Consider the following 22,440-nt stretch of genomic DNA (forward strand, 5'->3'; position numbering starts at 1 on the left):
CTTAGTTATTCTGTCCCACGGTGGAGAATAAGGGTGGTCCTAAATGAAGATGTTATTCCAATAAACGAATCACCCAGCTTATAGAATAGCTTAGAAATCCATGGAATTTTAATCGATCTGAATTAGGTTTTACAGACATAGTGTTATAATCTCAAGTATGCCTTTCTGAATCCTTTCAGGATTTTAGTAGCAATGGAACCAAGGGGTGGGAGTGTGAGCTTGGTGGAATAGAAAGAGCACTGAAATAGAAACCATGAGATCTGGTTTCTTACTCCAACTAAATGCGCAACACTAGGATGTGACTTAAATGTTCTGAGCCATAGTTTGCTCGTTTTAATTCCCTTCAAGTTTGAAAATACTATCATTTGGAACTTGCTACCCGTGAGAAATGCCATAGTATACAAATACAAAGTAGAAGCTTGAAATTCTTTTGTTTTGTCTTCCTTTTGAATTTTAGGCCCATTGTCTCACGTTTATTTGGAAATATGAATATTAAGGATTCATAAAGAGAATATATTGAACATATAATAACCTCAGCATGAACAGTTGCAGACAAAAGCTAGAAAGGGTTCTTAAGGCCAAGAGTAGCAGAATACCTTGTCCTTTAGCTTCCAAGTGCATTTTGACATGAAAACACTCATATAAAATGTAAAGGACAAGATAAAATAATGGCTCTTGAGAAGCTATTTGGATCATTTGAGAAAGTTTAATTGAATAGATAATGCCAAAACATTCACTTACTCTCTTTACCACAGTCCATCTACTTGGCCTTGTGCTGCAGAGACTCAGAAAAAAAAAATTATCCTGTTTATGTGTGTGACCAGACAGACGCAGAGCAGTAAAATAAGTCAACACAGTGATGCTAAATTTGGGGGCCACACTTACAATATTTCCAGGCTTTATTTGATTTCATGGTCTGTTTTGAGTTTCAGAAGTATTTTCCTCATTCTGCCTGACCACCCACACTTCTTCTGCTCCCTGTAAGTCTCCACCTCTAAGCATGTACAGCATATGTACCTCCCTCCTCCATGTGTACAAACATTCATCACAAACAGAGTCCCGGCCATGTGTCAGGAGGAGATGTGAGGCATTATGAATGAAGACAGGAGTTGCAACCAAACATGCAGAAGACAAGCTCCAATGATATCTCACTGTCTGCTCACTTTTCACCAGCACTACCCAGAGAATAGTTTTTCTCCTTCTGCCTTTTAAGTCCCAAAGTTCTTTTTAATCTTTTTCTGTGATAGTGTTCCCCTGATGCCTTCTCTTGATTCAAGTCAAGCAGCATATGAAACTGCCTCTGGCAAGATACCTGTTCAGTGGGTCAATTGGCATATCATACATATCATACTGCTGGAAATAAGAATATGAAGAAATCATAGAGGAGCTACTGCTTATTGAGGGCTTACTAAGAATCAGACATCCTCTTGCCTGCTGCCAGGTAAGACGTGACTTTGCTCCTCCTTTGCCTTCTGCCATGATTGTGAGGCCTCCTCAGCCACGTGGAACTGTGAGTCAATTAAACCTCTTCCCTTTGTAAATTAAAAAAGAAAAATCAGACATGATGTTAGGTGACTATTACATAATACTTGTCTCATTATTCCATCTTTCAGATTATGAACTTGAAGCCCAGAATGGTTAAATCTCTTTGTCCAAGATCCCCCAAATAGACTGTGGCACACACAGGATCTGAACCCCGCTCTGTCAAGCTGCCAAAACCCCAGTGCTTGATTCTATGCCATTGTGGCAGCCACAAAAGGTGACGAGTCACTGCAGTAGCCTGCTTACTACACAAAGCACACAGAGATAAGTGATGGTTTAAATGAGCTTCACATGACTTAGAGTGGTTCACAAACCATAGCAACATAAGAATCATCTTGAGAACTTGTTTTTAAAAAAAGTAGATTTGTAGGTTCTTCTCCAAGGCCCCTAACACAAACCTCTGGAGATACAGCTTAGAAGATTAGCATCTTGAACAGCCTCCACCAGTGATTCTTAGCAGGTGGCCCTCACACCATACATTGAAAAACACCAGTTTAACAGCCCTTGGCAAGCTGTTTCTCTAATCCCGTGGTTCTCAAAGTGAGGTCCCCAGGCTAGCAGCACCTGGAAACTTTGTTAGAAATGCAAATTTTCAAACCCTACCCCAGATCTACTGAAGCAGAAACTCTGAGACTGGGGCCCAACAATTTGGTTTAACAAGCCCTGAGGTGATTCTAATGCATATGAAAGTATGAGAACCAATGCTCTAACCTAATGTGATCTTGACATTTTCAGGTCTGACCCACATTGCCAACACCATGGGAAAGCAGGCCTCCAAAACCTTCACGAATTTTATCCAGGGTACTCGACCAATCCCACTAACTCATCTCTCACCACAGACTCTAACCTGTTCCCAACCTCTGGGATTCTAACCTTGTCATTTATACTCTACCACCCTTCACCTGACATTCAGATTTATACATTTGGATCCATCCCTCTCTAATCATAATGTGGGTGGGTAAAAACTTACCTAGTTCTCATGTCTCTCAGAGCAGGCGCCAGTGACATTTGCTCTGGTGAGTGCCCTTGGCCCTAAATGGGGTATCCAATTATTCTGTTTCACCCCAGCTTCTTTTGAGAACTCTTGAACTTGACATCTGCAGACTCAGTCTATCATTGTCAGACTCTATAGTAATGTTGTTTGTTGTTGATATGGTTTGGCTGTGTCCCCACCCAAATCTCATCTTGAATTCCCGTGTATTGTGGGAGGGACCCAGTGGGAGGTAATTGAATCATGGAGGCAGATCTTTCCCATGCTGTTCTCATGATAGGAAATGGGTCTCACAAGATCTGATGGTTTTATAAACAGGAGTTTCACTACACAAGCTCCCTCCTTTCTCTCTTTGCCTGCTGCCATCTATGTAAGATGTGTCTTGCTCCTCCTTGCGTTCCACCATGATTGTGAGGCTTCTCCAGCCATGTGGAACTGTGAGTTTTCCGTTAAACCTGTTTCCTTTGTAAATTGTCCAGTCTCAGGTATGTCTTTATCAGCGGCATGAAAATGAACTAATACAGTAAATTGGTACCAGTAGAGTGGGGCGCTGCTGAAAAGCTATCCAAAAATGTGGAAGTGGCTTTGGAACTGGGTAACAGGCAGGCGTTGGAACAGGTTGGAGGGGTCAGAAGAAGACAGGAAAATGTGGGAAAGTTTGGAACTCCCTAAAGACTTGTTGAATGGCTTTGACCAAAATGCTGATAATGATATGGACAATGAAATCCAGGCTGAGGTGGTCTCAGGTGGAGATGAGGAACTTGTTGGGAACTGGAGTAAAGGTGACTCTTGTTATGTTTTAGCAAAGAGACTGGCAGCATTTTGCCCCTGTCCTAGATATTTGTGGAACTTTGAACTTGAGAAGGATGATTTAGGGTATCTGGCAGAATAAATTGTTAAGCAGCAAAGCATTCAAGAGGTGACTTGGGTGCTATTAAAGACATTCAGTTTTATAAGGGAAACAGAACACAAAAGTTTGGAAAATTGCATCCTGACACTGTGATAGAAAAGAAAATCCCATTTTCTGAGGAGAAATTCAAGCCAGCTGCAGAAATTTGGATATGTAACAAGGAGCTGAATGTCAATCCCTAGGACAATGGGGAAATGTCTCCAGAGCATGTCAGAAGTCTTCACAGCAGCCCCTCTCATCACAGGCCTGGAGGCCTAGGAGGAAAAAGTGGCTTCATGGGCTGAGCCCTTTGTCCTCGTGCTGTTTGCAGCCTAGGGACTTGGTGCCCTGTGTTCCAGCTGCTACAGCTGTAGCTGAAAGGGTTCATTGCAGAGCTCAGGCCATGGCCTCAGAGGGTGGAAGCCCCAAGCCTTGGCAGCTTCCAAGTGGTGTTGAGCCTGCAAGTGCACACAAGTCAAGAACTGGGGTTTGAGAACTTCTGCCTAGATTTCAGAGGATGTATGGAAACATCTGGATACCCAGGCAGAAGTTTGCTGCAGGGGCAGGGCCCTCATGGAGAACCTCTGCTAGGTCAGTGCAAAAGGGAAATGTGGGGTCAGAGCCCCCACACAGAGTCCCTACTGGGGCACCATCTAGTGGAGCTGTGAGAAGAGAGCCACCATCTTCCAGACCCCAGAAGAGTGGATCCACTGACTGCTTACATTGTGTGCCTGGAAAAGCCAGATGCTCAATGCCAGCCCATGAAAGCAGCCAGAAGAGGGGATATACCCTGCAAAGCCACAGGGGCAGAGCTGCCCAAGACTATTGGAACCTACCTCTTACATCTCACATGACCTGGATGTGAGACAGAGTCAAAGGAGATCATTTTGGAGCTTTAAGATTTGACTGCCCTGCTGGATTTCGGACTTGCATGGGGACTGTAGCCCCTTTGTTTTGTCCAATTTCTCCCATTTGGAATGGCTATATTTACCCAATGCCTGTCCCCTCCATCCTATCTAGTAAATAACTAACCTGCTTTGATTTTACAGGCTCATAGGCAGAAGGGGCTTGCCTTGTCTCAGATGAGACTTTTGACTGTGGACGTTTGAGTTAACACTGAAATGAGCTGAGACTTTGGGAGACTATTGGGAAGGCATGATTGGTTTTGAAATGTGAAGATATGAGATTTGGGAGGGGTCAGAGTGGAATGATATGAGTTGGCTCTGTGTCCCCACGCAAATCTCATCTTGTAGCTCCCATAATTCCCACATGTAGTGGGAGGTACCCAGGGGGAGATGATTGAATCATGGGGGCAGGTCTTTAACATGCTGTTCTTGTGAAAATGAGTGGGTCTCACATGATCTGAAGGTTTTAAAAATGGGAGTTTCTCTGCACAAGCTCTCTATTTACCTGCCGCCATCCACGTAAGATGTGACTTGCTCCTTCTTGCTTTCCACCATGATTGTGAGGCTTCCCTAGCCATGTGAAACTGTGAGTTCTCCATTAAGCCTCTTTCCTTTGCAAGTTGCCCAGTCTTGGGTATGCCTTTATCAACAGCATGAAAATGAACTAATACAGTTGTGTATCCAACATCTAGACTCTCCTCCCCTGTCCTCAACAGAATTCCATTCCTGTTCAGATATCTACCCCATTTTTACTTTCAGAGAATATTACACATCAGTCAATATGCCAATTAGCACATGAGCCAGGGATGATTTTTGACTAATAGATGAGCATATAATCTGTCCAATCAGATGAAAAGGAATGAATTATATTCCCTGCTTAGGGAAAAGGTTTTCCTCTTTCTCTTCTACTGGACATAAACAAGGAAGAAAACAGCTCCTGTTGCCACCTGCATCCATCTTGCTACCACTGGGGATCCACCCTTAGGATGGTACCCACACCAAGGCAGCAGAGTGGAGACAGATAAGATCCCAGGTCCTTGACAATGGCAATGAGCTCAAGATTGTACTGTTCTTGGGCCCACCCCGTCTTCTACTTCTGTACTTCCAGTTCTTGAGACAACAAATTCTCTTCATATTTAAACCAGTTCAAGTCAGGTTAGTTTGGCATTTATAGCCAAAAACAATACTTCCCCATTAAAAAAAAATTGTTCTTCAAGGCACCTAAATTTTGGTTTATTCTCTTCTGAATTCTGCCCAGCATCCCTTTGTTCACTGCATTCAGACTTCACATCTGCCTAGACAAAATCCCTTCCAGCAGCTGCCTTTTCTCTGATTTGCCAGATAAGTTATTGTGCTCTTTTGGCTTCCTCAATCCCCCAAAACTTGTGTAATACAAATCTATCTCTTCTCAAGTTTCTTATATTTCTTAAACTCCTGCCTTTCTCTCAAAGTTCCTTTATATGTTGTAAATTATTCCTACATTTCTTAGAAGACCAATCAGTATCATCAACATAGAAATCATGGTCACAGTTTTATTTGACACTTCATGATTTGGGAAAGTAAAACATCTGAGACACTAATTGTTGGGTTGATCCAAATATAGAAATGCTGTAAGACAACACCAGCTTCATTGGAAGATGAACCAAACTCTACCTGGGACTCCAAGCCCCCCATAGATACTCACATGTCTTTTATTGAAAATTAATGACAGGGCATGGTGGCTCACACCTGTAATCCTAGCACTTTGGGAGGCCAAGGTGGTTGGATTGCTTGAGCCCAGGAGTTTGAGTCTAGCCTGGGCAACATGGTGAAACCCAGCCTCTACAAAAATTAGCCAGGCATGTTGGCTCACACCTGTAGTCCCAGCTATTCAGCAGGCTGAGGTAGGAGGATTGCTTAAGCCCAAGATGTGGAGGTTGCAAGAAGCCCAGATCATGCCACTGCACTCCAGTCTGCATGACATAGAACCTGTCTCAAAATATAAAAAACAAAAAGGAAGATGAATGAGAGGTCGAGAGGTCATTTCCTTAGTAATTTCCCCAATAAAAAAGAATATTTTTATGTGGCAGTTTTAATTGCTTTTAGCAACAAAAGGTAGAGAATTATGTTTTGTTCCAACTTGGGGAAGTTTTCTGTTTGGCATCCTCTTATTTTGGGAATCCTGTCATGTGTCCCTAATATATAAACTTCTTTGCTAACCTAGGCTGGACATTGAAGCAGAGCATAATTTGAGACGGGAAATACTAAAATAAATTTCAACCAATGTGGCCTTGGAAATAATTAATGTCTTCTTTTGATCAATTTTAGAAACTTTGGGGAGTAACACTAGAGGCATTGTTTCTTCAGTTGAAATGCTCACCCATATTCAGAGCAGCAAGGAAAAGGAACCTATCAGATGGGCTGTGGGATAGACTTCCCTGATGCTCTGATGATTTCTTCCCCTAAAAAACACTGCAACAAGCCTCGCTGGGCTATTAAATCCAAGTGAATTTAAAAACAAATGTTAAGGACTTAAAAAAAGAATATAAGGTAGAGGAATTTCCCAACCCTGTTAAGGCCCCACTAGGCCATCCTTCCCTGAGTTCTGCCTGAGAGTTATGGCCGTAGCTAACAATAAAGTTACCTCCTGTTTCCACTGAGTTATGCTTCCTGTTTTATGCACCATTTGGGGGAATTTGGTTGAAGAGATGACCACAGTTTGGGGCTAATTTGGCACTTTTCTGGAATCCCTGTGGATAATGGCATCTTAGAGCCAACCTAAAATTCCAACAACTGCCAAGACAAAGTCTATGTTAACAGGATACCACATAATCAAAAAATATATTGGAAAGTTGGGAAAACTTTTTAAATATATCTACCCCTTTCAAGTAAAATAGCAACTTGTGTTCTATAATGCCCCAAGTCATTACAACATCATAGATTCCTTATGAATTATCAGAAGAACTTGGGATTAGCTTTAGTAGTAAGAAAATGTAGTCATTTTCCTAGGGAATAGAATAGGTGCAGACTCTAGAAGAAGATATCTCTAGGTTTCAAACCTAAGTCTTCTCCACTAACTGTATGGTTATTTATATTACTTCTCTGGGCATTAACATAATCATCCTAACATCCCAGAGTTGTTTTGGGAGTTTAATGAGATTACATTTATAAAGTGCATAGTTCAGTACAATGTATGTTGAATGTACTACATAAACATTTGTTCTTTTTCCTCCTTTACCCTAATTAAATTGAAAATGTATACAAGGATCTTTATTAACCAGAATATTTTATTAATCAGATTACCTATTCCCCAGTTAAGGGTTATCATATAAAACAGTAAAATTTATTTACTAAAACTCTGGTATATCTATTAGAGTATTCCTTTGTGTCGCAATACTTCATTCCCACTTTACCTAAATAAGAAATTGGCTCCTTTCTATCCTTTCTTCATCCAGTCCATTCTTCATAGTTGAGTGTAGTTGCTGTGAATATCAATCAGCAATTCCATTGTGAGGTGAGCCCCATATGTGTGACAGAAGGTTCATCGTTATTCATTTAACAAATCAATGTGCTGGGTGCTAGGAGATATAAATGGGTAACACACGGTCTTCACCCCAACCCACCTGCCTCAGAAAACCATATGTAGAGGGGATACAGGTATGTCTAGTGGAAACTAGAATTCAGTGTGTTAGCTGCTCTGATAGCATAAAGAAAGAAGTCAGAAAAAGCTTTCTGGAGAAAGTGATGGTCCCTTAATGAATGAGAAGAGAAAAGTGAGGCAAAGAGGAAGGAAAGGGTGTTCAAGGCAGAGGGAGAAGTGTGTGCAGAGGCTTCGAGTTAAAAGATTATGATGTATTCAAGAAACTAGAAGGTGGTCAGTACAATTGAGGGTGAAAGATATCGTTGGAAAGAGAAGAAAGGGTCATATAATGAAGGGCCTTGTAAATCATGTTTAAAAAAATAGGATATTAGAAACTATTCAATGATTCTAAGCCAAGGATTGAATCACTTTTGCTTTCAGAAAAATCAGAACAGAGAGAATAGAAATCAATACACGTGTTAAGTGATCAATTGATTTTCAACAAACGTGTCAAGGTAATTCAACAGGATAGTCTTTTCAACATTGATGCTGGAGAAACTGGAAACTTAAAAAAGAAAAGCAAAATGAAAGCTGACTCTTACCTCAAAACCATACAAAAAAATTAATTTAAAGTAGATTGCATACCTACATATAATAGCTAAAGGTGTAAAACTTTCATAATATAGAAGAAAATTTTTATGATCTTGGGGTAGGGCAAAATTTTCTAGGTAAGATGCAAAAATCGTGAACCCTAAAAGAAAAAGAATTATAAATTTCATGCAGTAGACTGAATAATGATCCCCCAAAAGTGTCCACATCCTGTCTCCGGAACCTGTGAATGGGTTACCTTACATGGCAAAAGGGACTTGGCAGATGTAATTGTGTTAAGGATTTTGAAATAGGGAGATTACTATGGGTTATCTGGGAAGGCCTAATGTAATCACAAGAGTCCTTGAAAGAGGGAGGCAGGAAGTCAGAGTCAGAGAAGGTACCTTTGACAAAAGAAGCCAAGGTCAGAATGCTGTGGCACCTTGAGGCAAAGAATGCAGGCAACCATTAGCAGTGGGAAAAGGCAAGGCAATGGATTCTTCCCTGGAGTCTCCAGAACGATTGCAGCCCTGCCAACTTAGATTGGTCTTCTGACCACTAGACCTTTAAGACAAATTGTGTTGTTTTAAGCCACTAAATTTGCGGTAATTTGTTACGGTAGCAATAAGAAGGAAACTAATACATTAGACATCAGCAAAATTAAAAATCAATGTTAAGAAAATAAAAAGTCAATCTACAGACTGGTATAAAACAAATACAATGCATATATCTAATAACAGGCTTGTACATAGAATATATAAAGAAATCTTACAATTCAATAAGACAACTCCATTTAAAAATGGGCAAAAAATGCTAAGAGATGCTTCACAAAAGAAGAAACGTGGATAGCAATAAACACATGAAAAGGTGCTCAAAATGATTAGTTATGGAAAATGAGAAATTAAAGCCACAATGAAATCTTACTGCACACCCATTTGAATGGTTAAAATTTAGAAGATTATAATACCAACGGCTGCCCAGCATATGGTACAACTGGAACTCTCAGACAAAATTTGTAGGAATATAAAATGGTATAGCTACTTTGGAAAACACTTTGTCCATTTCTTATAAAGTTACTTGCATAGTTATCTGTGGCCTAGCAATTCCACGCCTCAGAATTTACTCAAAAAAATTCAAAATGAAACAATATATCCATAGGGTTTTGTATACAAATATTCACAGTAACTTCATTCATTAAAGCCCAAAACAAGAAACAACCTAAATATTCAACAACCAGTGAACAGACACACAAAATGTATTTAAACGCATACCATGGAACACTTCTAAGCAATAAAAGGGAAGAAACTATTGATATATACAATATGAATGAATTTCAAAAACATGATGCTAAATTTTAAAACAAAAGCCTACACAAAATAATATATACTGTATGATTCCATCTATATGAAATTCTAGAAAAGGGAAACTACTCTATAGTAACAGAAGGCTGCTTGGGGCAGGAGGGTAGCAAATAATTAATTGTGAAAGTGGAGGAGGGAACTTTTTATAGGAATGGAAATATTCCATATCTTAATTGCAGTGATGTTTACACTGATATATGCATTTGTATGTAAATAATAACCCAGTGAAACCGATTTCTTTTAAAACATAATGATTAATAAAATGTTGGGAATTGGGAAGAATGAGCATAAAAAGACCATCAAACTAAAGTGGGTATAGGGGGGTGCCACAGCCAGAGCAGCAAGAACAGGGGGTGGAGTCAGTATGCCCAGCGGCTATATGTGTTAATAGCAGGAGTCACCTTAAATGATCACTTAGAGTAGTTGAGCACACTGTGTGATTCTGTTTATTGGGCAGACGGCAAGAGTAAAGTATTTTTCACTGTTCAGTGTCTGATGAGAAGTTTTTAGCCAAGTCAACAATACATATTTAGGGGAAAGTAGATTTTCCATGGGACAATTTTATACTGTATGATGTCTTACACTTCAGAGCACTGAACTGAATGGGCTTAATGAGAGAGCTACCTGGAGATATTGCCAACAGGAAAGAGCTTTCTAGAATTGTTTGAATAGTCATAACTCTATAACAAAAATAATCAAGAAGAAGAACACAGTCTTTGTCTGAGCCATGGGGATCCTCCACTTATTGTACCATTTCTGCTTTGAAAATGGATAGCCTTGAGTTGAAAGAGGCTACCCACTGATTCTGCAGTAAGTAAATGAAGAAATAAGTTACTTCTTATTGGTGTTTATCTGAACTGGCTCAAGGCAATGTTGGTATTGTACCCTGCAATGACAGTGGAAGAATTTGTACATAGGCTAAGCAGTTATGCATACATTACAATTAATCAGTGTTGTCCTTACGGATAATGATGCCCAGTTCTTTCATCAGAAGCTAAAAGAGTATATTTGTATTCCTGCATGGCCCTTTTGACTAGGGGGTAGGTAGCCAAGCTACTGTTCTCTTGGAGATCTGCCTGTCAAGACTCAAGGTAATGACAAAAACCCTAGCAAACTTTCCTAATTATTCTTGTCTGACTTCTTACGGGCTGCTTTCAACCCATGAGTGAAGAGAAAGAGAAAGAGCCTGTGGCTTCCTCTGCTCTCACTCGGTCATTCATTTAACTAGCAAAAGAAAGTCAGATAACATTTACATTGAAATGGGCTGCCTCAGAATGTACTCAAGAAGAGGTGTGCACCTAACCATCAGGAAAGGGTGATTTAGGGAAGTGTGACAGAATGAATTACGGCCCCCCAAATATGTCTGTGTCTTAAACATCAGGAAATGTAAATACATTGCTTTACATGTAAAAATGGACTTTGCAGATATGGTTAGGGTAGGAATCTTGAGATGGGAGATTATCCTGGATTATTTGAGTGGGCCCATATAAGAGGTCTGTATAAGGGAAGGAAGTAGAGAAACAGTCAGAGTAGGAGATTGGCTGATAGAAGCAGAAATTGAGTAATTTGCTTTGAAGATGAAGGAAGGGGCAGCAAGCTAAGGCCTGAGAGCAGCCTCTGGAAGCTGGAAAAGGCAAAGAGACAGATTCTCCCAAAGAGCTTCCAGAAGAAATGCAGTTCTGTTAATGCCTTGATTTTAGTCTATAAGATCCACGTTCAGCTTCTGACCTCCAGAACTGTAAGACGATACATTTGTCTTGTTTCAAGCCACAAAAGTTGTGGTAATTTGTTCTAGCAGCAATAGGAAACTAATACAGGAGAAATCCTACATTCTATGAGGGTTAGACCAGGAGATATGTATGTATGATTCTAAATTACAAAATGTGAAGTGCTAATTGATTAAGACTACTTCAAATTCTGTGCCCAGCATGCTCTTCCAAACTCAAAACTCTGTCCCTCCTTCTTCTTAGTCATTGCTCTTGGTGTTCGTGTGTGTGTGCGTGTGTGTGTGTGTGTGTGTGTGTGTGTGTGTGTGTGTGTGTTTTCTACAACCTACCTCCATTTACAAACTGATGAGAAGCAAGTCAAGATACAGAAACAGAAGACACTTCTTTTCTATTTGCCCTCATTAGTTCTCTCCTTGCCCTACTTTGGCCACCAAACACTTAAATGCATTCATTCACTTCTTGTGTGCCTGTTATGTCCTGTATCCTTGTACCCTCTGCCCTGTCTTCATGTAACTGACAGCCTCACTCCCTACCAGCAACCCGTAGGGGACTCCCCATTCCCAAGAATGTACCTACTAACTATTTCCATTACTTGAAACAACTGGCAATTTGGCACAGAAGCTAGCTAGCATTGCTTATGAAATCTAGAGAAGCAGTGTTGGTGCCCCATTCTAAGTGGGATAGAGAATGGGCTTCTAGAGGGCCAGTCTCATGTGATTAATATGAGTAATCATTAAGACATGAGTTCAGCTATGGGACAAAAATAAAAGTTTGATCACTGATGTTGCCTCTGGCAAATCTTGGCCAGAAGAGGGAGAATGTTAACCGAAAATAAAGTTCTAAGCTCCCCATCTGACTGAATCACCCTCCCCTCCTTGGCCAACGGAATTCCAAAGAAACCTGAAAAACTAGTTCAGGTCACGACAGGAAATGAGGATCAGGCATGCCTCATTATACTCTCCTGCTTTTAGAGTTTACATACAACTGACCAATATTAACATGAAAATGGAGATCTTAAAACAGCCTCTTTGTAGCAATGACATACAAAATTCCAACCTGCCTCTGGTATAGCATCACAGGACAAACAGTAGGCTCTGAAGGAAACCAAAGTATTTTATTCCCAAAGTATTTTATTTCTTTGACATATTTTGAAATGGCCCTGAAAAGCTGTTTCTTGTGGGGGAAATTTGCATTCTGTAAAGAATCTCCTTCCATGACTAGGTATTTTCTGGAGAGTCTGACGCCTTTTAAGGTGTGAACAGAGACATTCACCATATATTCTCTCTGAGGCCTGCTGCTTGGAGGTTTCATATACTTGACAAGAGCCTTGGCTTTCAAAATCCCCTTTATCTGAACTTGAACTGACTTCAACTCTTCAGGCAGCACTTAAGTCTTTCAACCAATTGCTAATTAGGAAATCTTTGAATCCACCTATGACCTGGAATCCCCCTACCCCCTCTGCCCCCATCATGTCCCTTTGTTCCAGGCCAAACCAATATATACTTTATGTATATTGATTTATGTTGTTGCCTGTAACTTCTGTCTGTCTAAAATGTATAAAGCCAGGCTATAACTCCGCCACCCTGGGCACATGTTCTCAGAACCTCCTGAGGCTGTGTCATGGGCCATGGTCCTTAACGTTGGCAAAATAAACGTTTAAGTTGATTGAGGAAAAACAAAAAAGACAGGAGGGGTTTTTTTGTTGTTTAAAAAAAAAAAAAAAAGGAAAAAGAATAGAGACATTAATTCAGCATTACTGTGCACCAGAAAGATTACATAAACATTCATTTTATCTTTAAGTGGCCCTGCAAATTGTTATTTTCTCTTTATAGATGAAGACACTGAAGCACAGAACTGTTAACTTGCCCAAGGTTACCCAACTAATAAAATGGCAGCACTAAGACCCAAACTCGGGTCCTTCCCAACGTTCTTTTTAGCTAAGTAACAACTAACTCCACAAGAACACTGGATAGAATGAAACACTTCCACATCCCCTTGTGTGGCCTATGGTTGGCCCCCTGCTCTTTGGTGCAGTCTCCAACCACTTCCTCCTAATTCCAACCCCACCTGCTATTTGAGGGTATATTTTTTTTTCCTGTCAGTCAATGAGCAGGACATGGAAGCAATCTCATTTAGCACTTAGCAATTCAGTATTTTGTAATAAATGCAAGCTCTGTTGGGTTTTCCTCAGGCTCCAGCTCTGCCACCACTTTGTCAAGTCTCCCATCAAGCACTGGATGCAGAATGGAAAAACCGCTTCTCTGTGAGAAGCTGAGCCTCAAGGCCAGAGTCATTTCCATGGATGCCATCAACAGCTGCAGCTCCGTAGCCTGAATCAGGGATGACTTACAAATGAGGGCAGGCTATTTGCAGCTCTCCAATTCCACAATTCTCTATGATTCTCTCCTCTGGGATCAGTAGGCCAAGCATAAGCCCTGGAGAGAAATGACAAAATGAGTCTGGATGCCTGGGAGAGACCTTGAGGCCAACCTGAAAATGGCCTCCTATTTTCTTTTTATTTATCTCAGAGAGACATCAAGAGAAATGCACTGCTCTTCCGAACCCCAGATTCCCAGAGGAGACAAAAAAACACACGAGTAACCATTGCTTAAAAATCAATTTTGAAACAGTGGCTCCACAAAATATTGAACATGCAATTTTATATTTCTTGATGAGTTGAGGTCAGAAAGTGTTACCATAATTGGTATATTGTATTTGCATCCCTAGAGTCTAAATGCATGGGAATGGGGGTAGGGGAATTAAGAACTCTTGTTTCTGTAGCTTGGTTTGCTGGCAGCTCATTTATGCTTGGTGACCAGACCCGTCCATATATGCATGTGATGTTGTGCCTCACTAATGCTTCCTGACATGCTGTTGATTTAAGACTAATATCCCTCACAATAGAGAATTTTACTGCTCTTCAAAGGTTCAAAAATAATGATGTGTTGAGGATAAGGATGCACAATGCATTTTATTCCTCTTTCTCCAACAGAGAACCAGGGGGAAAAAAAGTTATTTAAAGGCAAAGATAAGCAAAAAGGCACTTTAATACAATTACAATTTCAAAGGGCTTTCCAAGAAAATATTTTCAGCTGCCAAGTCAGCAATTTTCCAAAGATTTCCTAATAGAAAGAAAGATTAATGGAAAAGAAATTATCAGGGGAAATTTAACTATAGTTTAAAGACCAGCAGGTGATAAACAGCACAGTATCACTTTTTTATTCATTATTTGCCTCAGAGACACCCCCTAAAAATCTAACCAAACTGACAGACAGCAGCCCCGATCTGACCTTATAAATACCAAATCTGCACTAATAATCTCAGTCTGCGCTTCTGTGCTTTGCGCCACCACATCCAGTACTCGTCTTCAAAGCACACAGCAGCACCCTCCCTGATTTGCAGATAAGGCAATCTGGAGCTTCAGGAAACAAAAACCTTCCCAGGAACACAGGAAAGCCCTGTGAGGAGAAAAATACCTAAAGCCCTCCCCTCTTTCACTCTCACCCTACTCCTGACTTCTTCATCCCCCACCCTCAATCGTCCATCACTAGCTTAACTCCTCTCTGACCTCCACCAAATGGATCCTTCAGTAAATCCAGACAATGGGAAATGGTGACCAGGTTTGAACCATTAGTTTAATGTGACTCCTGAGTTTTCCTTGGAGATATTAATTTCCGGACTTAAGATTTATACCTTAGGGCGATTTGGTAAACTGTGTCGCCTGAGCTGGAGTGCAGTGGCACAATCCCGGCTCACTGCAACCTCCACCTCCTGGGTTCGAGTCATTCTCCTACCTCAGCCTCCCGAGTAGCTGGAACTACAGGCACCTGCCACCATGCCTGGCTAATTTTTTGTATTTTTAGTAGAGACAGGGTTTCACCATGTTGCCCAGGCTGGTCTCGAATTCCTGAGCTCACGCAACCCACCCACCTCAGCCTCCCAAAGTGCTGGGATTATAGGTGTGAACCACAGCGCCTGGCCATGGTAAACATTTTTTATAGCAAAATGTGCGAGAATCTTGGCAAATTGCCATGGGAAATATAGGAGTTCTATTCCTGAGCTAATTAACTTTCAATTTACTCTACAGTAGCTTATCCAGTTTGTGTGTTATTTATATTTTAATTCTCCTCTCTCTTGCTGTTTACCTTTTTAGCCATTTCAATGTCTTCGAAACTTTCACAAGAGCATGGCAAGGAACATATTTTGCCATTTTATAGTATGGAAAGAAATTTTAAATCCTAATTACTTCATCAGTTTGATACTATATATGGTGAGAAAGAAGTATAAATCACAGCTACAATTAAAATTGGAAAATTTTGTATTTTATTTATTTTGCTAGTAACCTTTCAAACATTATTTGTGAGGAGCCTACAATATGTAAAATATTATGGAAAAAAATTACATGATAGAAGGGAAAACAGAAAAACATACATGGTTTGCAGATTGATAATCACATCTTATATTTGTTTCATAGAATTTCCAAAGTGTTACTATTTATTCTTTCATATATATATTGAATGATATATGATTTATATATTTATATGTATTATTTATTATTATTTATTCCTTCAGTAATATATATTGAATATCTACTATGTATCAGACTCTGAGATAGGTTCTGTATATACCTTAAATTGCTCACTAGCAGAAATTTGAGTCTCATTATTTTCAAGAAAAGGTCCACCACCACAGGGCACAGTGGCTCACGCCTGTAATCCCAGGACTTTGGGAGGCTGAGGTGGGCAGATCATGAGGTTAGGAGATCAAGACCATCCTGGCTAACATGGTGAAACCCTGTCTCTACTAAAAATACAAAAAAATTAGCCAGACATACGGGCGTGCTCCTGTAGTCCTAGCTACTCAGGAGGCTGAGGCAGAAGAATCTCTTGAACCCGGGAGGCAGAGGTTGCAGTGAGCTGAGATTGCACCACTGCACTCTAGCCTAGGTGACAAAGCGAGACTGTATCTCAAAAAAAAAACAAAAAAGAAAAGAAAAGTCCACCACTTCATAGCTACCATTTTACTAAGTACTTATTATATGCTAGTACAATATTAGGTACTTTATTAGCAATAAAGACAGCCAAAATTCATTGAGCTCATCAGATGCCAGGTATTGTGTTAAGAGACAATTCTCAAAGGTTCTTTTGCATTCTTACAAATCTTGTAAACGGAGGCCCCCTCGCTGTTTTTGTTCTGGGCTTTTTTTCTGATGTTTGTAAAACTACAAGCATTGAAAGATAGAGATACCTTCTTCCCAATCAAATAAAAAGGTTTACTTACTGCCCGTTATTTTAAAATGAGGTTCCCATCAACCAAGTGGTGAATAAAGAAAATCTGGTATATATGTACCATGAAATACTACTCAGCCATAAAAAGGAATGAAATAATGGCATTCATAAGCAACCTAGATGGAATTGGAAACTACTATTCTAAGTGAAGTAACTCAGAAATGGAAAACCAAACATCATACATTCTCACTTATAATTGGGAGCTAAGCTATGAGGATGCAAATGCATAAGAATGATACAATGGACTTTGGGGATTCAGTGTAAATGGTGGGATAGTGGTAAGGGATAAAATACTACACACTGGGTACAGTGTACATTACTTGGGTGACAGGTGCACCAAAATCTCAGAAATCACCGCTAAAGAACTTATTCATGTAACCAAACACCACTTGTTCCCCAAAAACCTATTGAAATAAAAGACAAATTTACAAAAAAAAGAAAGAAAGAAAAAAGATACATCAGGCATAAAAAAGTAAAAATAAATAAAAATGGAGCTCCCTAAATTCAGACTTTCTCTCTGTAACACAACCTCACCGCATGTGCAGGCATCATCTGGCCCTCCTAGCTTTGCCTTGTGGGAAGTGGAGCTCAAGTGACCAGCATAATTTCTGATCCTCTGGCTACCACTGTGGTTGTGAATAATAAAGTCATTTGTCTCTGACCCAGGAGTCTTGTGTCTTTTGGCAGCATCCATAGACATGTAGCAGGCTAACTTGTTAGCTTACAAGTAGGGTAAAACCTCAGATCCTTCTTAGTTCTTGACACTGCTAAGAATTTTACATATGTGATTTCCCTGAATTTTCCCAGCAACCTGTTCATATTATTTCCATTTTATAATAAAGATTCTCAGGCTTAGAGATGTTAAAGAACCGCTAAAGGTCACATCGCTGTCTTCTCCCTCTCATTTCCCAATATTTTTTATTCATAGTGAATGTCCTGATTCCAGCCCAGGTCGAAAGAGTCTAAGGGTATGAGGGTAAGAAATCCCTCTGAGATTCCTCAGAAGTATTTGGAAACAAATGAAAACATATCCCATGCTCATGGATGGGTAGAATCAGTATTATGAAAATGACCATACTGCCAAAAGCAATCTACACATTCAATGCAATTTCCATCAAAATACCATCATCATTCTCCACAGAACTAGAAAAACTAATCCTAAAATTCATGTGGAAGCCAAAAAAAAAAAAACCAACCCTAATAGCCAAAACAAGACTAAGCAAATAAAAAAACAAATCTGGAAGCATCACATTACCTGACTTCAAACTATACTACAAGGCTATAGTTACTAAAACAGTATGACTGATATAAAAATAGGCATGTAGACCAATGGAACAGGATAGAGAATCCAGAAATAAAGCCAAATACTTACAGCTAACTGATCTTCAACAAAGCAAACAAAAACATAAAGTGGGGAAAGGACACCCTATCCAACAAATGGTGCTGGGATAATTGGTAAGCTACATGTAGAAGAAGGAAGCTGGATCTTCATCTCTCACCTTATACAAAAATAAACACAACATAGATCAGAAACTGAAGTCTAAGATCCAAAACCGTAAAAATTCTAGAAGATAACATCCAAAAAAATCTTCTAGATATTGGCTTAGGCAACAAGTTCATGACTAAGAACCCAAAAGCAATGCAACAAAAACAAAGATAAATAGATGGGACCTAATTAAATTAAAAAGCTTCTGCACAGCAAAAGAAATAATAAGCATAGTGGGAGAAAATATTCACAAACTATGCATCTTACAAAGCACTAATATTCAGAAGCTACAAGAAATTCAAACAAAGCAGCAAGAAAAGCGCAAGTAATCCCACCAACAAGTGGGCAAAGGACATGAATAGACAATTCTCAAAAGAAGATATACAAATGGCCAACAAACATATGAAAAAATGCTCAACATCACTAATGATCAGGGAAATGCATATCAAAACCACAATGAGATACCACTTTACTCCTGCAAGAATGGCCATAATTTAAAAATAAAAAAAAACAGATGTTGGAATGGTTGTGGTGAAAAGAAAACACTTTTACACTGCTGGTGGGAATGTAAACTAGTACAACCACTATGGAAAACAGTATGGAGACTCCTTAAAGAACTAAAAGTAGAACTACCATTTGATCCAGCAATTCCATCACTGGGTATCTACCCAGACGAAAAGAAGTCATTATATAAAAAAGACACTTGCACGTGCATGTTCATAGCAACACAATTTGCAATTGCAAAAATATGGAACCAGCCTAAGTGCCTATCAACCAACAACTGGATAAAGAAAATGTGAGATAGATAGATAGATAGATAGATAGATACACACATATATATCCACACACACACACCATGCAATACTACTCAGCCATAAAAAATGAATGAAATTATGGCATTCACAGCAACCTGGATGGAGTTGGAGACCATTATTCTTTTTCATGCAATCAAACACCACCTGTTACCCCAACACTATTGAAATAAAAATACAAATAAGAAAAGAAATACCTCTGAGATAATACATTGACTAAGGTGCAGAAGCCAGTAGGCCTGGAAGGGAAGCAATGGGACTTTTCCCAGTGAAATGAGTCGTTTTGGCTCTGGAGGCCAAACCAAGCTTTGCACTCGACAGGACAGATTGGACTAAAGTACTGAGGCAGAGGAAGGTCGGAGAGAGTCATATTTTGGAAATTGATTCTATTGAAAGAGATGTAATAGGGAAAGGATCAGACCAGGCTTGAAACAAAGGAAGGGAGCCAAAGTCAGAGAAAGGAGAGATAGAGGCAGAGATAGAATCAGGGAGGCTATGATTGCAGCTCACACATTAGCTTCACCTTTCAGGCTCACCCAAAAACAAAATTTACCCATCAGAGCTCACAGTAAGGTGTCCTGTCAAATGCTCCCAGATATGACTCATACTGAGAAATTGCTCTGGAAATAAACTAAGCCCATCAGTTGCCAAATCTGTTAACCTTGAGTTGCTTTCCCATATGACTCAGAGAGGTGACAGAGGCCACATGAATGAGCTTCTTACTATCCTCTCAAACACAGATGTACTGGCCAAGAGAACAAGGGTTTGAACACTTCCAATGCTAAAAAGCATTGTGTGCAAAGAGAGGAACCCTGTTCTCATGAGAGAAAACAGAGAGCGGGTCCCTAAAGATTTAGACTTCTGCCACTAGAAGACAGTTTGGCAGTCAGACAGGCAGAATGGATTATCAGCATAGCTTTCAGTAGGAAAACAGGGCATGCCATTCAATCGAATGATTTTCCTCAGATCTGATGCCCTAGCATGTTCAAAACTTGGATTCCACTCAGGGATGAGCCAGAATCCTGAATACCATATTTAAAATGATTTAACATTGGGAAAAAAAAGGATGTGGGGAGAGTTATGTAGCATCAGAAGGCACAGACTACCAGTCTGCATCTGCCCAGATCCAAATGCATGGACAACTCTGATTTCTACACGTTAGACTTTTGTTGTGATCCTTTGGGAAAAACTCACAAGTGCTATTCATAGCCTTTGATCTTATATATATATATGTGTATATATATATATACACATATATATATAAGATCTATATATAAGATATATATATAAGATATATCTTATATATGTAAGATATATCTTATATATACAAGATATATCTTATATATATACTATATATATCTTATATATATACATATATAAGATATAGCTTATATATATACTATATATCTTATATATATACATATATATCTTATATATACATATATATCTTATATATATACATATATATCTTTTATATATATACATATATATTGTGGCAAAATAGAAGTTATAATTAAGTAGTGCAGTTCAAGAGGTAAAGGTCAGACAATGCACTAAAATACTGCTTAATACACACAGCACTGTGCAAAAGTGCTGATACAGGAGAAATGACTACTGATTAAATCCTGGGCTTCAAATCCCTGCTAATGCCATAAAATTTAATGGATTACAAAGGGAACAGACAAAACACAAGGAAAACTATGGGAAGCACAGCTTCAGTGATTTTCTTAATTAACGCAAGTTCAGAAAATATACACTGTTTTTTCTTAAGCTAACCCTTTAAAGATCAGAGCAAAATGGCATCTTTATTTATACTTACCTAATGCAGCTTTCTATCCCCTCTTCTTGAGGAGAATTTACTATTCACGTAAGGAATAGCCCTGGAGACTTCAGGGCCTTTCCTTTATGGCCAACATCATTTGGGCTTTGAAAAGTTCAAGCCAAATGTCCCCACAGGCCTCCATCACACTCTCTGCCCTGTGCTATCAATGTGTCCAACAGCAGCAGTGGAGGGCCCTCTGGGGTCACCTCCAGCCTATTGTCATTCTCTGTGATTACACAAGGCCTTAAGAGGGACAATCATGGGCAGGTCTTGTTCTCTTTATGCTTTGCTTAGAGAGAAGGATGATTGCAAATGGTCTTCACAACTCCTCTTAGAACACAGCAGAAGGACCATGCCACCCCGTGATGGCAGTGTGTTGAATTGCCTCCCTTGCTTTCATCCTCCACACAGCTGCCAGGGTGATCCAACCGAAACAAGCCTCAACTGTGACTTCACTTTACAAACAAAAGTTCTACTGAAATGATCACAGAGAGGTCAATCAATGCACAGCCTAGAGAACCAGGCTCAGAAACAAACATGTACTAGGAGAGACAAGGTACAGCCAAGACTGGGCCACGGGAATGGTCTGCTTAGAACTTTGCTCTAGACACCACCACCTCTGGCAGTGCTACAGCTCACCACCATGCTCACACTCCTGCCTTCTCCCCCTCAGAACTTAAGGTCCCAGGCCACGGCATCCATCTGGCAGAGACAGGTCACATGCCTGCCCCCGACCTGCCTGATAGCTGTAGGAGGGGATATCTATCCCTATAGGAAAGAATCCCTATAGGAAAGAATATCCACTTCCATGAACAGGAAGCATATGCAGATGCCAAGCAGCCACAAACTCAAAACTCTTCAATACATCTTCATTGCCTGCAGCATAAAGTTCAAGCCTTTTAACTTCTCATAATTGTAGGGTGCAGATGCCTCCCAGTTTTCCTGAGAGGGTCCTAGTTTTCCATTTTTGTCCTAGGATAATTATTAGTGAGACTGCTTTCACTCTCAAAAGTGTCTTGGCTGGGTGTGGTGGCTCACGCCTGTAATCCCAGCACTTTGGGAGGCCAAGGCCAAGGCAGGAGGATCACTTGAGGCCAGGATTTCAGGACCAGCCTGGCCAACATGGCAAAACCGCACTCTATATTAAAAATACAAAAAAAAAAAATAGCCAGGCATGGTGGCACAGGCCTACAGTCCCGGCTACTCAGGAGGCTGAGGCAGGAGAATTGCTTGAACCCAGGAGGTGGAGGTTGCAGTGAGCCAAGGTCACGCCACTGCACTCTAGCCTGGGTGACAGAGTAAGACTCTGTCTCAAAACAAAAAGCATCTGGGTTTAGAAAAATGGTACAGTCACCCTACCTTTAACACTCTTCATGATAAGGCACCTGCCTACCTTTCCAGCCTCACTCTTCATTATTCCCTGATTCAATTTTATCTACTAGCATAACAAAAATGCTTATGGTTCCTTAC

At 40.0% G+C, this 22,440-nt stretch overlaps 1 long non-coding RNA gene across 2 annotated transcripts; it reads right to left on the reverse strand.

The window, feature by feature from the left end:
- Positions 1-308: 308 nt before the first annotated feature.
- Positions 309-22,001, reverse strand: LOC129049895 (uncharacterized). Of its 2 annotated transcripts, XR_010141796.1 has the most exons (4): positions 20,968-22,001; positions 7,720-7,788; positions 6,182-6,295; positions 309-1,532 (listed from the first exon to the last, which is right to left on the reverse strand). It is a non-coding gene; the product is annotated as an uncharacterized LOC129049895 (long non-coding RNA). The 2 variants fall into 2 exon arrangements; XR_008513275.2 differs by lacking the exon at positions 20,968-22,001 and having other exon boundaries at positions 7,720-8,293.
- Positions 22,002-22,440: the final 439 nt, after the last annotated feature.

The sequence above is a fragment of the Pongo abelii genome, chromosome 1 (assembly GCF_028885655.2).
Source record: "Pongo abelii isolate AG06213 chromosome 1, NHGRI_mPonAbe1-v2.0_pri, whole genome shotgun sequence".
Taxonomy (NCBI): Eukaryota; Metazoa; Chordata; class Mammalia; order Primates; family Hominidae; genus Pongo; species Pongo abelii.